Genomic DNA, 14,719 nt, shown 5'->3' with positions numbered 1-14,719 from the left:
AATGGGGAAATTAAATATATCAGATGTTGTACATTCTTCTTGCAGTTGCACCTGTACACTGTTCCACAACTTGGTAAGTCATCATAACCACTGTCATGAATCCAAGGAATTCGTCCCTTCTCTCAAGGGAGGCAAACCCGCTAAGCATAACAACCCCTATTGGCCCAGGCAAACCGGATCCCACTGGGGTTACCCCCCAATCCCCTGCTTAGAGGACAGGCAATCTCTAAACATGGATATGTGCTATGCTCCCTTGTCTCAGGAAGCTAATAGTTGTGTTGGTTATCTCAGAGTTAACTTGTATAATAACTTACAACTTCCTACACAAATGGCTTGTATAGTTTCTGACCCTTCTCAGGTACCATCATCAACTTGGAAAGAAGAATGGGAAATAAGCCTACCAACTCGTAGCGTGGAAGATAAAGACCTGATCAGCATTGGACCTAAGGAGGAGAAAAGCCTGCGGAGCTGCAGAGGAAGAAAGACCTCCTCCTGGGAGGTGTGGCAAAGAGAAGCGAGAAAACACCCAGAACAGAGCATCGATTTGCAGTCGAGCCCACAGAACGCGCATCAATCCTGCCAGTGACAGGACCAGAGAAGCCTGGCACATGAGAATCTCCCATAGTGGAGTAGCCAGGGCAGTGAACGAGCAATGAACTCTGGATCCAATGCTGAAGTCCCACAGGAAGATGGTGGGAAGGGAGTGCAAGCTCTAGCATACGCAGAACCCCTGGAGGAAGCCAGAAGGGAGAAACCATGTTGGCGCGGTGCTCCTCCAGCAGGCGCTCAAGTACGCACCTGAGCGCCTGCTGGAGGAGCACCGCACCAAGACTTAAGGTACATGGTTGCTCCACGGAACAGATAGGGCGGAGAAGGCCAATCCAGACCCCAAAGTGTGGTGTGAGAAACCAGATCCCAAAAATGGGTTATAGAAACCAAATCCTATGGTGGGTTGAGAGAGACAAGACCCCGAGGTGGGGTAAGAGAAGTCAGACAGCAGGGTGAGAAAAACCCGACCCCAAGGTGGGTTGACAAAAAGGAGACCCGAAAACGGGGTGACAGAAACCAAACTGCAGGGAGGGGTGAGAGCAACCAACCGCAAAGGTGGGGTAATAGGAATGCGACCCCAAAATGGAGAGAGGACAATTTGACCCCAAGGCTGGGTTAAAGAAACCAAGACCATGGTGGCCTGAGAAAAACCAGAGACTGATACCCCGGGGACGAGGGGTGGTTAAACATCAGGAGGTACCTGAGTGGAGAAAGCACAACAAGATTCTCTGGTGTGGAGTCCAAAAAGAGTACCTGGTGTGGACTTACAAACCAGGCGGTTGCCAAGAGTGAAGGACGACCCGCGATTGAGACGAAGTACTTGGCAACCCAGGTAGAGACAGACTGATGAAAAACTAATACACAGCACCAGGATGTGATGGTGGAAGAGTCATTGGGTGCCTTTATTTTGAACTCTGCAATGGGGCAAGAAGCCCCTTTCTGATTTAGCGAAATCACAGTGAGGTCTGGAACCAGCCACCATTCTTTTGTTTGGGCAAAGGCCCTTATTGTACCTTTTGTGTTCTTTTTACTGTACAATGATAGGTTAAGGACAGGAATCAGGTTACAACAGGTTTCTGGATGGCAGACTTTGATTCATTTGTAGGACATCCTGACGAGCACTCGTTGCGACACTTTTTTTTTATTTCTCTAAGCTTAGAGCTGAAGAACATAAGGAAAGAGTAGGCGTTGGTGTCCATATACAAATACCACCTTGACGGGGTCGTGCTGCGATGGAGCACTATGTGCGATGATACTGCCACATGAGGTAGTACCCCGTTATCCTCCATAACTGCCTGATTTGAGTTTCATACACATGTCTATGCCCTCTACATCAACATTTATCTGCTTGCCTGTAGGTTTTGGAATTTTGCATTTGAAAGCATTACTTGTCTATCAGTCTTACTTTCGTCTCATGTGGCTTAAGGACACAAAGTGAAAGGGGCAGGCAGGACACCGACTATATTCAAGATGGTTTCTTGATTATTTGGATCCCCAGCCATGGGGCATATTTTTCCCAATTTTGATTCACCAGATTTTTATCACAGTCTCTTCCTTTTTCTGGCCAACACTTTCCTCCTGCAAGAGTCCCTACCACACATCTTGTAGTGACTCTTCTAACAGTTAATGGTTCAAACTCCTGTCCATCAAGCTCTTGTTTCACCTAACTCTTGCAGAGAAGACACTACACCTTCCCCAAGCTGACACAAAAGACATTTTAATTGTATTGTTTAAAGTGGGGACCTAGCTCGAGTGCAGCAGAGCAGTGTACAGAGTGTGGGCAGCCGGCATTTGGGCTGGCATCTTAACACTAGCGCAGTATTGTGAGGTCTGTGCGTCGATATGTGCGTCCATTGGAATTAGTCCTTGGTCAGATGGAAATGAGAAAGATTGTTTTCGGGTACTCTCTTAGTGGACGAATTGTGATACAAGCTGGTTGGGAAATTTTCTGTGTGAAGAGCGTGTGCCACCAGATATGTGGAGCTTACCCACCAGGTATGCTGGTGTGCTACTTGTGACTTTGTAGATGATACATGCAGTCTTGAACAGTTTCCTGGCTTGGAGTGGAAGCCAATGTAGTTTGCGTAGGATGAGGCTAATTCAGTCAAATTTCCATGCTTCCGTAATAAGACATGCTGCAGCATGGTGGACTGCTTTTAGGGGAGCCAAGTGAGCAACTGGGATCCCTGTCAAGAGAGCATTTCCCCCATCAATGTGTGAGACAACAAGGCCTGCACTACGGTCTGGAAGTCCTGTAGCAGGATCAAGGGCTTGATTTTTCAAAGGATAGAGATTGTGAGCCAGGCTATTTGGGCCTTCTTGGCTATGTGTTACTGGTGCAGATTACTGTCAATGGTGAAGCCTAAGTATTTTTCTAAGTCTGAGGACTGTGGATCAAATCCTTCTAGGCGCATATCATTGAGCCATTGTTGGACAAGTTGTCTTTGAGTGGGCTGACCACTGAGGACGTGTTCAGTCTTGGATGGGTTTAGTCTGAGGTTGGCAGTCGACATCCAGGACTGGGTGATGGCTAGGTAATCGCAGAAGACGAATGATGGCCTGTGCGCTATTTACTCTCATGTACAACTGAGTATTGTCTCCGTATTGGTGCATGGCTAGATTGGGATCTTTGAGAAGGAAGAGTGCCCAGAGGATCTAATTAAAGGTTAAAAAGGATTGGTGAGAGGATAGAGCCATGGGGGACTCTGCAGGAGACCTGGAGTCAGTTAGAACACAAGTTCATCTGGAAAGCCTGATGTCTGCCTGAGAGGTAGGAGGTAAACCGATTCAGGACAGTGCCAGAGAATACCATCCAGCAGGAAGGGAGAGGAGGATGCAGCGTTTGACGGTGTTTAATGCAACCGAGAGGTCAAGGAGGCGGAGGAAGCACGAGTCACCCTTTTCCATGATTTGGAGAGCATCATCCACTGCCTGGATGTTTGCTGTCTTGATGATACACTTTGGGCGGAACCCTGACTGATAGTTATTTAGGAGGTGGAGTTGTTTGATTCTGGTGAGCAGTTGTGTAGCAACTACCTTTTCCAAGATTTTGCAAATAAGCGGGAGGTTTGTATTCTCTTCAATGAGTTTCATAGGTTTCCTTATTGTCCTCACAGACCTCACCAGGAGGAGTTTGGAACTTTGCCACATTTCTGTCATTCATATTTACATCCTATTGACAACATGGCTCACTGTAAGTCCTTCATCCTCAAATTACCTGAAATGAGATACATTTATTTTGATTACCTGGTCCGATGTCCTGGCAGTGACCATGCAACCCTTGACGTGTGTTATGGTCAGCTGGGAGAAAGAGGAAAGAGGTATATGGTTTCTTTGTATGATGTACACAAACAAAGGCCTTGTCACCAGCATTTAGACTTGGTGTTGCATGTCATCTGCAATCGTCATATCCTTTATCTGCATTGTAAGATTCATTTTCTCACACCTCACCATGATCTTTGGATCAGCTAATAAAGAGGCATTAGGAGCTGTGTACATTGTTTTCTCACAAACAGTATCTTGTCAGGTCATTTCCCTGTGATGCTATAAGGTAAAGAGCAAATATCCTGGCCCATGGCACACAGAGCTTGCTTTAGTGACATGGCTTCACTGTGTTGAATCTCCTTCTTTGGGCTACTCATAAACCATTCCACCATGCCATTGGCTTGAAACCATAGACGAGTTATCCTTCTGTAGGTGACCCCCATGTGTTTAATTAACCATGCAAACATCTGCCCATTAAATGATGGACCATTGACAGTTTTTAGGATCTTCGGAATTGCCCATGCTGAGAATACCTTATCTAATATGGGAAGCACAGCTGATGCTGCTATTGAGGGAGTGACATGAACCACCAGGAAAACGGGAGTATTCATACAGGTGTATTAATATTTGGTGTCCTTGAGTGGTAGAAAGAAGTCTGTAGCTACATTAATCTATACAACATCTGATAAGGGTAGCATGCACAAGGTTCTCGGTTGCCCGGTTTCTGAAAGCACTGACATAGATGACAGGCACCTATAAACTTCTCAACCCTTGTATCGAGCGACAAAAACCACATGGAGTCTCTGATGTGCCGTTCGGTGGCCACTGTCCCTCTGTGGCCTTCATGTGTTATCTCAACTACAAGTAGTAGGTATGACCATCCAAGAGGCCCTCATGACAATTCCTTCCGAAGACGTGGATACGTGCTTCTGCACATTGTTTAGGCAATGAGATCCTCTCGAACAATGTCTCCATGGAACAGGCTGAAGGGGTATGTTAGTCTGCATCTGCAATTCTTACAAGCTCCATCACTTTGCATGAACTAGGAACAGCACTAATGTGCTCTGCTATCTGCTTGAGCATCACTGGCTCAGGAGTCAGGGTATCTGTGAGGAAAGTAATGTATGCTTCATCTACCATTGGCTGAGATCGAACAGATTCAATGGGGTGCTTCGAGATGAAGACAGCTGGATTGAACACTTTACCCAGCTTGTGAATAATGACACTACCATAATCCAGAAGTTGTAAACACCACCATCAAACCGCAGATGTAACTTGCATTTTGTATTACCATATCTTGCCACCAAAGTCTGTTGATCCGTGACAATTGTGAGCATTTTCTCGAACAGAAACATTTGCAAATGTTCACATGCCCACACCACTGCTAACCTTTCATTCTCGGGTTCAGAGTAGACCCTTTCAACGTCAGATAGACTTTGGCTCGCATATGCAACCATATGTCTCAGAGAATCCTGGCCCGGCTTGTGCTGACCGGTATATCACCTAGTCGGACCGGACTGACGTCCACAGTAAGTTCTGTAAAGAGAGAACAATTGAAGTGGGATTCAGGATCCAACGATGATGACCTGCTTAACTTGCCTGAATGCATGTGCGTACTCTTTTGTCCACCTAAAGGGTATGCCCTATTTTGTGAGTTCTATTAGGGTATGCTGGTAGTAGCAAAGGCTCTGACGCATTGGCCACAATAAGAACGAGGGAACATCGCTTACATCTGATCGAGCTGGTATTTGTTAATGTATTCCTTTTTTTATTTTATATGCATGCTCTTATATGAGAAGACATGGGCAAAGAATTTCAGTTCAAGTTTATCGAATTCACATTTGTTTATGTTCAAGGATGCCTTTCCCTCTCATTGTCTCTGTTGGTGCATGTCATCTATTGGGTGTTGATTCAGGAAAGCAATAATGTGGGAAATCCATATGGTCAGAGCAGAGGTTGGTTCGATTAGGTAGTTCCAGAGAAATGTATCGATTTCCTACTCTACTTGTGGCTGCAAGTGTATGGGAATTTGACAATGATGTTAACTACAAGCCTGAAGGCTTCACCAGTGCCTTACATGACCTGTGTCCGCAAAGCTTCCCAATTCCTTTTAATAGTGCGAAACGTTATGCTATGATGGGGTGTTAATGTTTAATTAAGATGGTAATAGTAGCTATACCTATTGCTTGAGCCCTAGGGCGCCTACGTAAATTGCTCCACAGAATCTCACCCTGAAGCACACACACCTCGCTTGATATTGTTATTTTTGTATCACAGCTGTGTCATGAAACAATTGACCAATTTTAAAGGGCCACAGTTGACTGAATATATATATATATATATATATATATTACATGGACGCGGAGTAGCGTCCATGTAGTTATGGTTAAGTTGGTGTTTCCTTAGGAAGAGCATTTTTTGGGCGGCTTATAACTTTGCTCCTTCTGGACGAATCCTCACCAAACTTTGCAAAAAAAGTATATGGCCCACTCTGAATTGGTTTGCAAAGTTTGGAGAAGTTTGGTCCAGGGGGGGCAAAGTTTTTTTTTCCCATAGACATAATGGGAAAAAAAATTGCCACGCCTACAGCCCAAACCGCTGGACGGATTTACACCAAATTTGCGGCAGCAGCGGCTGCTTGCTCCCGAAAGCGTGCTTTTGCAAATTTGGTGTAAATCCGTCCAGTATTATTTTTTAAGTGACCAAAATGTAAGGCAAAAAAATTAGTGGTTTCCATTCGCTTTGCGGACGGACTTTCCGGTTCGCTCCGCGGACAGTGCCTTGATTGGCCGGGCGGCTTGCGTGATGTCCGCGAACATGCGATGTGTTCGCTGATTGGACGGCGTGGGGCGTGGAGCGCGTCCGATTTTTTGTGGCGCCCGCCATCTTGCATTCACCGACGACCGCAGACAGCGCAGTGAAACTTGTATTAAAAATTGTATTTAGTGGAGTGTGTTGGTGTGTAAGAGTGTTTGGGGAGGGTGGGGGAGTATGAGATATGTTCAATGTTCTGTTTTTTTTATGTGCTAGATGCTTTTGTTGTGTTCGATTTTTCTGCGGACAACACGGCTGTTCTGAAATGTTCGTAAATAAACAGAATGGATTCAGTGTCAAGTTGAAAGTGTTCTAAGAAGACTTGTGGGGTCCTGGAATGTTCGCAGGGGGTGTCCTGAAGACATCTGTATTGTTCGTTGTCAAGCTGAAAGTGTTCTAAGAATACTCGCAGTGTCCTGAAATGTTTGTACATAAAGAAAATGGGGGTGTTCTGAGGACGTTGTCCGTATTGTTCGCTGGCAAGTTGAACGTGTTCTAAGAACACTCGCGGTGTCCTGAAATGTTTGAAAATAAACAAAATGGGGTGTTCTGAGGACGTTCTCCGTGTTGTGTGCCTGCTTAGCTGTATCCAATGAGGGAATGGCACAGAGAGTGAAGTGGAAATGGTAGAAGGGCTGTCTAAGAGTTACGCGGTCCGCAGACATGGCGTGCTACATCTGGGGTTTTCCAGCAAATCCAGCATGGAAAGAAGACTGTAGGGATCAGCCAATCAGATGTTGAGGTTGTGGATTTGTGTTCAAAGAGACTGTGTGTAGTGAAGATGGCAGAAGTGGAGAAAGTCAGGGTGTTGGTGCTTGGAGATATGTTTGCGCATGGTTTACAACAGTATTCTCAATGCAGGCATGTTGCAAAGAATTTTGATGTTAAAAGAGTGGAGGTGGTGTGGAGCACTGTGCCTGATTGCAATGTACAGGGAATTGTACAAGTTTGTGAAGATATGGGCAGGATGAACAGTCCCTGTGTGGTAGTTTTGCACTATGGTGCTTTCCATTTGGGCTATGTCAGTGCCCCTACTTTGTTGGCAGATTTGGAACACTTGGTTCAAGCAGTAATGAACATCCTTCCAAATGCCAAAGTAATTTTTTCTGGATTAGTACCTAGGGCAATATGGGACAATAGTTCAGCTTTTTGTCCTCAGCAAAACAATGCTAGGTGTGTAATTAACCGAGGCATGTGTGCCTTCATGCTTAGAGCTGGTATGTTCTTCTGTAATAATGAGAATATTGATTCCAGTAGTGCTGTTTATTTTAAAGAAGATGGCATTTCCTTATCTTTTATGGGAAATGCTATTATGTTTTGGAATGTAAGGGTTGCTTTGGAGAAGGTTATGTGAAGATTTTAGGAGTAAAGTAAGAAAAAAAAATACAAAATAACAGGTGTCTGTCAAGCATCTGCAAAAAACCCCCAAACAAACGTCTCTTTTCAGAGCCAACCTCAAAGGGGAAATGGGGCACACTATTTAAATTTACATTCACCACGCTCAGATTTTCGATATGTTCGCGGACATGGCGGTAGTCCGCGGACATCGACATCACTAGCTAGGGGTTCAGTATGTTCTATGTTACATGTATATAAAGTCAGGGGTATTATGGTTAAGTTGTGCTACTAAAAACATATGAAATTCAGTAAAAAAAACTTTGTTAAAGGGACGTTATGGTTAAGTTGCGCTAATAAAAACCTATGAAATTCAATGAAAAAACCTTGTTAAAAGGGACGTTATGGTTAAGTTGCGCTACTAAAAACCTATCAAATTCAGTAAAAAAATGTTGTTAAAGGGACGTTATGGTTCAAAGTAAAACCGAAAAACCCCAGAAATTCGGCAGTTATGGTAAGATAAGCAACCATAACTTGCGCCACCATGCACTGCTAACACTAACACCCAGGACATCAAAGATGACATCACAAATGTCATTGATGACATCACTGATGACATCACATGGCTGGCTCTCCCTTTTTTTCCTTTACTGACATATCTAAACCACATAGTTTTCTTCAGTAACAGTCAGGAAGTAAAAATTGAAAAGGTACTATATTTGTAGAGTTAGGGTCAAGTCATATCATATGAAACATATATACATAGCGGAAGACACAGGCTTGAAAGAGAGCAATCCTTTCTGTGCATGAAGATAATCATTAGAGTTATAAGCACTTTCTCATAGTTTTATTTTTATTACTATACCTTCCCTGTATATGCTCATATTTGTATACATTGTACTCACACTCCTTTCCTTAGGGTTCACTGACATCATTTGATACACATACATACAGTAAGTAGCAGCTTTGAAACAGAGCAATCATTTCTCTGCATAAAGATAATAAGTTAGGTTATGAACTCTTTCTGCTACTACTTCTGCTTTTTTGCTTACTTCTCTGTCCCTGTATATGCTCATATTTGTATGTGTGTTGTCTCTTTGTGTTTTGTCTGTAATAATGTCTTTATGTATTAAGTGGGTTTTATTAGCTACTTATTACATGTTTCACAGTACGCAAAACTCTAATAAGAAAGCAGTTATCATTTCATTATTCTACATGGCAAGATTATGAATATTGCACCTTCATCATGTATACTGCACACACTGCCTAGGTTTCTGCATGAGCTGCTTAGTATACTGGATATAACTTCATAATAGCATGCTATTTATATCAATGCATTGCTTAATGCACTAATTAGCTCATGATATTTATTCAATTGATCCTTGACACTTTTTGGTCAACATTATAAGAATCCCTCCATCAGAGTTTTCATGAAAAGTAAATGCACATGTGATGTCATCAATGACATTTGTGATGTCATCTTAGATGTCCTGGGTGTTAGTGTTAGCAGTGCACAGTGGCGCGAGTTATGGTTGCTTATCTTACCATAACTGCCGAATTTCAGGGGTTTTTCGGTTTTACTTTGAACCATAACGTCCCTTTAACAAAGTTTTTTTTTACTGAATTTGATAGGTTTTTAGTAGCGCAACTTAACCATAACGTCCCTTTTAACAACGTTTTTTCATTGAATATATATATATATATATAGGGTTTAGGGGGGTTTTGCGTTGGGTGGGGGGTTGTAGGGGGTTTCCCCCCGCATATATGTTACAATTGACGTTCACAATTCGGTCAATTGTGAAAAGGTCAATTGTAATTCGAACAATTTGTATTCAGCCGATTTTTCAGAAGACCCTTGGCAACCCACGGGAAGACTTGCAGTTTCGAACAAGATAACAGTGGTTTAGCAGCCATCTTCTCACTCTCTGATATGCACACATGTTCTTGTATCAACCAGGAATCTTGCTGCTCCCCACCCAGGATTTCTACGTCTTAATCTTGCCCATGATTGTATAAGGCCATCTTATAGATGTTTTTTTCTGACATCACCTCAGACTAAGAAGTTGGCTGAGATGGCGGCTTAGTGGTTATAGTCCGAGTCTGACGCTTGATATCACCAGTGTTCTTCTCTTGGTGAGATCTAGGAGACAATTTACAGATTTTAACAAAATGACTTTCTTCATCCCAGTTGCTCTAGCTCTGCACCTTGGCGGGCAACCTCGTTTGTAGGTGAGTGGTTGACCACATCGATACCATTGACCTCCACATTTAGGTTTCTTCATTAATAAAGCAAACTCCTATGATGCATGGATGGTGAAATTATGAAAGTCCCAATGAGCTTTTAACTTGCGTAATCTAGTGGCAAACATGCCAATGGGATCTCCAGGCATCTGACATTCAGTATTGAACATATGTCTCTCATAGTCTCTGTTTCTGAGCGGGTTGAAGTTTTTTTTCCAAATCTTTCTTTAGCTCTGTGTAAAAGGCTGTCTATTCCGGTGTGAAGGTGGGGGATCAGGTCTTCCACCTCATACTCCACACGATTGAAGAGACGGCAAGCAAATGTGTCCAAATAATATTCATCCTGAGCTTCCAGGAAATGTTCAAATCACCCGACCTACCTCTCCTATGTGGGCACCAGCACCGGGGGTCTTACTTATCGAACGGAGGTGCACAGCAGAATGGAGCCGCTCTTTCAGTTTCCATTTCAGACTTGATGTCGTTGGATGATCAGTTCATAGACTGATTTCAGATTGGTGTGAATTGGTTATTACGCAGGAGAACACACAGTTGTATTTAATTTATTCTTAGCTATCCAGATCAGCTTGATTATTTTGATGAAACAAAGATGTGAGAGGCATGAGGATGGCTTAGTGAACTCACAGGACATGAATTACTCGCGATGAAAATGAAATGCTCTTGGCGTCATCTGCACCATTACGGAGGCATTGGGCTTTCCTCTAATGTGAGACGCAGTGCCAGAATGAGTGTTTAGCAAGCCAAGTTGGTACTGGTAGCGGGCGGCAGCGTGATACAGGAATCAACAGAAGAGGTTCTTACTTGCTCTGTGGTTGATGACTTGCCACCAAACCCACCTTCGTTGCACGTTTTCGTGTCCTGTGTCCTCAGACACAAAGTGAAAGGCATAGGCAAGACCCATGACCATATTCAAGATTGTTTCTAAATTACTCCTTTCTCTCATTCCTTTTCTACTTTTCACTTGCTATCTATGGCCAACCCCTTCCTCCTGTAGGAGTCCCTCATACATGTCTTCTCATAGGCATAAATGGGTGTGGCTTGAACCAGGGGTGTTGCTAGGCCTGGAAAAGATCAGGGGCTGATCTAATGTCGGGACTGGCCAGACTCGGGGCTAGCTATAGCCTTTTGGTTGTATCCCCTGAGCTTCTATCCGGGGCTACAACCAAAAGACCAAGGGCTATAGCCCCTTTAGCCCCCCCCACCCAGCAAAGCCTCTGCTCCTCAAACTCTCTTTTCACTTAAATCTTGCAGGGAAGACACGACACCTACTAACATGGAAATTGTCTTTTTTCCAGCCACTCCCTCTTCTAAGGTCTTTGCCCTTATTCTATCTCACTATGGTTTTCTTTCCTCTTAAAAGCTAATCGTATCCCTCTCATGGATGGCGGGTTTAGTTGCGCAAATAAGGGAAAATTAGACACTTACAACCATTCTCCTCTACCAAATTGGTACTTCACGCTCAGGTTCTTTCCCATCTAAATTTTTCCCACCTAAATATCCAGAGGTTTCTAAGCACGGACCCAGGGATCGCTGTTGCTAAGGGTCGTCTTGCTTCCAAGGCAAGTGTGTTGCCCCTGAGCTATCCTCCCGAGAGTTAACGTTACTCTTCTTCTGCCCCAGGCCGTTCTTCACTCTGACATCGATATATTATTTGCTCTGAGTTGCTCTACTCAGCTCTTCCGTGACTTCAGGGGCTTGCAAAGACCCACTGCTTTCAGTTTCATTATTTTATGTATTAAGTTTATAGGTTGCTTCTGCTTCGCTCCCCAATTTACTATCCTTATGCCAACGCTCTAGCGCTCTGGGAACAGCTTCGCGCATCCTTTTGTTTGCACTCTCCACGCTCCAATTGCTGGGTCCTGAATTCGGAGCTTCCAACCTCCGGCCCTTACCAGAGGACCTTCATCTAACTGCCACCATTTGTTGAGAGATCAGTGGTTTAGTTTGATGTTCCCTAATTCAGCCGCGCAGCACCTTTGCAACTACATAGACTTAATAATGAGTTCTATTATTTAGCAAAGCTTTGAAGACTTATCTTTTTTAGTTCTGTAGCAGTTGAAGTTTGGTGGAGGTGAGGGTGTGGCCTCTTTTCTTTTTCAGCAGCCCACGTTGTTTCTTTAGTTCCTAGATGCGGATGGCCTTAGTAGCTCTTTATAAATGCTGGTACATTACATTACATTACAATACATACTGGATGTATTAACCACCCAAGTGAAAACACCCCTCCCACTACAGTGCAAATGGCCGATTCATCAACCTGTACGAGCTGGTGTTGTGCGTGTGTCCGTCAACTGTGCGGATTGTCACCATGCACTTTCGTGGGCAGTTTTATGCATGCGCAAGCCTTGCATGGTTTTCTTTTTATAGCTATTTTTCGTAATCTCCCAGGAAATTCTCTTCTGATAGGGTGAGAATCAGGCAGGTTAGGACTGCTAAGAATCCAGTCATGGACATGAAAATAAAGTCTCCCACATGTGCCATTCACAATTTGCGACTTTTGACGTCAAACTATTAAAGAAGCATCTGAGCCCACATTCTGCGGATATTTGTGGATCAGTGGGTCAGTGACATTGGTTAACACGATCAAGTCGACAGCGCCCTCAGTCGACTGACCTGTCCGGCCAGCCCTTCCGGCAATGCCCTGTGACTCTATGGTCCAGCCAAAGTCTGGAATAAGGGGGCCCCGTCAGCGTGCGGTGGCCTGGCTTCATAGGAGATTCATTTTGGTATTTTATTTGAATAGCAAGGAGAGTTTCAACAGGGAGCTTTACACGCGAGCACGTATGGTTGTCTATGCATTCCCTGTGTGGGTGTCTTACAATATATTACAAAGGCAGCAATGCCAGGTGCATTTACCAGGCAAGGCAGTGGGGCAGCGAGAGGGACCAGCACAGACAAGGTTAAAACCTGCAGGAATTACAATGCATAGTGTGGAGTACTTGCATATAATGGAGGATGGTCATTCACATTATATATGGGATAAAGTACTCCTACTATACGTTATAAGAGGAGGAGTTCTGTGACCAGATAGAGGAATGAGGCCGAAGGCCGAATTCCTTTATAAGGCCACAGAACACCTGGGTGGTTTGCAATATACTGTTTACACACGCTACAGGGTATTACTTATAGTACATAGCCACCCACTCTCATCCTCTCTTATCCCCAGCCATTTGCTTAATCTAATGTAAGAGATCTTCATTTGGTGACCCATATAATCAATGTAGAATTTGTTTGGATTTAAAAGGGCTACTATTCAGCTTAGAATGTGTTGCCGAAAAATTGTTTATACATTTTGATAAAATGCATTGAAAAAACGTTTTCCTTTTATACTTGCGATAAGTTTAAATAACACGCAGCTTCTTGCTCATACGTGCTAAGCTTCAGCAGTGCACACATTAAACATTCTACCATAAACAGTTTCCTGGTAAATCATCACTGTAAAGTGTCACAGAAAACTATTTAACAAGCAAGGAATTGCAAAAGCTTATAACTGCTCTAATTAACTGCTGCAGTGACATCTGGAATTCTGACCCTGACAAATGAAGATTAATAACTGATTAAGGAGCAGTTATTATGCCATTTTCTTATTACAGGGCAGTTGTGATGTCACAAATAGCCTGTAATAAAAACATTATTTCCAGGCTTTTATACGGATATTGCAGGCTACCATGTATTATATACATCTATGTACAGGACATGGGAGAGGGTGGGGAATCACAAGGGCGGGGGAAAGCCATTGCAGGTGCTGTATCAAGAAAGAGGGGGTGCCTTTTTAGCACATTTTGCAAGTCTGGCAAAGTGGGGATGGAATTCATAACAGCTGTGCAGGAGGGACTACTAACTGGGACCTGCAGCTCATGCTACCCCAACCTATCTAGGATGTATTGCGACTACGGACTGTGACCTGCAGCTCAAGTTACTCCAGCATAGCTAGGATGTAGTGTGACTACTGACTGCGACCTGCAGCTCATGTTCTCTCAGCATAGCTAGGATGTAGTGCGACTCCTGACTGCGACCTGCCGCTCATGTTCTCTCAGCATAGCTAGGATGTAGTGCAACTACTGAGTGTGACCTGCAGCTCAAGTTACCCCAGCATAGCTAGAATGTAGTGCGGCTTCTGACTGTGACCTGCAGCTCACGTTACTCCAGCATAGCTAGGATGTAGTGGCACTACTGACTGTTACATGCAGCTCATGTTCTCTCAGCATAGCTAGAATGTAGTGCGACTCCTGACTGCGACCTGCCGCTCATGTTCTCTCAGCATAGCTAGGATGTAGTGCAACTACTGAGTGTGACCTGCAGCTCAAGTTACCCCAGCATAGCTAGAATGTAGTGCGGCTTCTGACTGTGACCTGCAGCTCACGTTACTCCAGCATAGCTAGGATGTAGTGGCACTACTGACTGTTACATGCAGCTCATGTTCTCTCAGCATAGCTAGGATGTAGTGCGACTACTGACTGTGACTTGCAACTCATGTTATCCCAGCATAGCTCGGATG

At 44.0% G+C, this 14,719-nt stretch overlaps 1 protein-coding gene across 1 annotated transcript in view; it reads right to left on the bottom strand.

The window, feature by feature from the left end:
* The window catches only part of PAX4 (paired box 4), a 465,469-nt gene that overhangs the window by 15,796 nt on the left and 434,954 nt on the right, over nucleotides 1–14,719 (bottom strand). The gene's annotated exons all lie outside the window — the stretch shown is intronic.

Source organism: Ambystoma mexicanum, chromosome 12, assembly GCF_040938575.1.
Source record: "Ambystoma mexicanum isolate Mex_15411 chromosome 12, UKY_AmexF1_1, whole genome shotgun sequence".
Classification (NCBI taxonomy): domain Eukaryota; kingdom Metazoa; phylum Chordata; class Amphibia; order Caudata; family Ambystomatidae; genus Ambystoma; species Ambystoma mexicanum.
Note: the sequence above shows the minus strand (reverse complement) of the source record. Positions and strands in the feature narration are given on the sequence as shown.